This window comes from Physeter macrocephalus, chromosome 16, assembly GCF_002837175.3.
Source record: "Physeter macrocephalus isolate SW-GA chromosome 16, ASM283717v5, whole genome shotgun sequence".
NCBI lineage: Eukaryota > Metazoa > Chordata > Mammalia > Artiodactyla > Physeteridae > Physeter > Physeter macrocephalus.
Window position 1 is genome coordinate 36,775,985 of NC_041229.1, and position 2,551 is coordinate 36,778,535.

Below are 2,551 nucleotides of genomic sequence, written 5' to 3' on the forward strand. Positions count from 1 at the left end.
CTGCATCTATTGAGATGATCATATGTTTTTTCTTCTTCAATTTGTTAATATGGTGTATCACATTGATTGATTTGCATTTATTGAAGAATGCTTGCATCACTGGGATAAATCCCACTTGATAATGGTGTGTGATCCCTTTAATGTGTTGTTGGATTCTTTTTGCTAGTATTTTGAGGAGGATTTTTACATCTATATTCATCAGTGATATTGGTCTGTAATTTTCTTTTTTTGTAGTATCTTTGTCTGGTTTTGGTATCAGGGTGATGGTGGCCTCATAGAATGAGTTTGGGAGTGTTCTTTCCTCTGTAATTTTTTGGAAGAGTTTGAGAAGGATGGGTGTTATCTCTTCTCTAAATGTGTGAGAGAATTCACCTGTGAAGCCATCTGGTCCTAGACTGTTTGTTTGAAGATTTCTAATCACAGTTTCAATTTCATTACTTGTGATTGGTCTGTTCATACTTTCTATTTCTTCCCGGTTCAGTCTCGGAAAGTTGTGCTTTTTTAAGAATTTGTCAGTTTCTTCCAGGTTGTCCATTTTATTTACATATAGTTGCTTGCAATAATATCTCATGATCCTTTGTATTTCTGCAGTGTCAGTTGTTACTTCCCTTTTTTCATTTCTAATTCAGTTGATGAGTCTTCTCCCTTCTTTTTTTCTTGATGAGTCTGGCTAATGGTTTATCAATTTTGTTTATCTTCTCAAAGAACCAGGTTTTAGTTTTATTGATGTTTGGTATTGTTTTCTTTGTTTCTATTTCATTTATTTCTGCTTTGATCTTTGTGATTTCTTCCCTTCTGCTAACTTTGGGGGTTTTTTTTGTTCTTTCGCTAGTTCCTTTAGGTGTAAGTCTGGATTGTTTTTTGAGATTTTTCTTGTTTCTTGAGGTAGGCTTGTATAGCTATAAACTTCCTTCTTAGAACTGCTTTTGCTGCATCCCATAGGTTTTGGATCATTGTGTTTTCATTGTCATTTGTTTCTAGGTATTTTTTAATTTCCTCTTTGATTTCTTCAGTGATCTCTTGGTTCTTTAGTAATGTAGTGTTTAGCCTCCACGTATTTGTTATTTTTTTTATGTTTCTTTTCCTTGTAATTCATTTCTAATCTCATACTGTTGTGGTCAGAAAAGACGCTTGATATGATTCCAATTTTCTTAAATTTACTGAGGCTTGATTTGTGACCCAGGATGTGATCTATCCTGGGGAATATTCCGTGCACACTTGAGAAGAAAGTATTATTCTGCTGTTTTTGGATGGAATGTCCTACAAATATCAATTAAATGTATCTGGTCTATTGTGTCATTTAAAGCTTGTGTTTCCTTCTTAATTTGCTGTTAGGATGATCTGTCCATTGGTGTAAGTGAGGTGTTAACATCCCCCACTATTATTGTGTTGCTGTCTATTTCCTCTTTTAGAGCTCTTAGCAGTTGCCTTATGTATTGAGGTGCTCCTATGTTGGGTGCATATATATTTATAATTGTTATATCTTCTTCTTGGATTGATCCCTCAATCATTATGTAGTGTCCTTCCTTGTCTCTTCTAACATTCTTTATTTTAAAGTCTATTTTACCTGATATGAGTATTGCTACTCCAGCTTTCTTTTGACTTCCATTTGCATGGAATATCTTTTTCCATCCCCTCCCTTTAGTCTGTATGTGTCCTTATGTCTGAAGTGGGTCTCTTGTATACAGCATATATATATGGATCTGATTTTTGTATCCATTCAGCAAGCCTGTGTCTTTTGGTGGGAACATTTAATCCATTCACTTTTAAGGTAATTATCGATATAGGTGCTTCTATTACCATTTTCTTAATTGTTTTGGGTTTGTTTTTGTAGGTCCTTTTTCTCTTCTGTTTGCCTCTTAGAGAAGTTCCTTAAGCATTTGTTGTAGAGCTGGTTTGGTGATGCTGAATTCTCTTAGCTTTTGCTTGTCTGTAAATCTTTTGATTTCTCTGTGGAATCTGAATGAGATCCTCCCAGGTAGAGTAATCTTGTTTGTAGATTCTTCCCTTTCATCACTTTAAGTATATCATGCCACTCCCTCTGGCTTGTAGAGTTTCTGATGAGAAATCAGCTGTTAACCTTATGGGAGTTCTCGTGTATGTTATTTGTCGTGTTTCCCTTGCTGCTTTCAATAATTTATCTTTCTCTTTAATTTTTGCCAATTTGATTACTATGTGTCTCGGCATGTTTCTCCTTGGGTTTATCCTGTATGGGACTCTCTGAGCTTCCTGGACTTGGGTGGCTATTTCTTTTCCCATGTTTAGGAATTTTTCTACTATAATCTCTTCAAATATTTTCTCAGGTCCTTTCTCTCTCTCTTCTCCTCTGGGAACCCTATAATGTGAATGATGTTGCCTTAAATGTTGTCCCAGAGTTCTCTTAGGCTGTCTTCATTTCTTTTCATTCTTTTTTCTTTTTTCTGTTTCACGGCAGTGAATTCCACCATTCTGTCTTCCAGGTCACTTATCTGTTCTTCTGCGTCAGTTATTGTTAGGAAATTTTTCTACCATAATCTCTTCAAATATTTTCTCAGGTCCTTTCTCTCTCTCT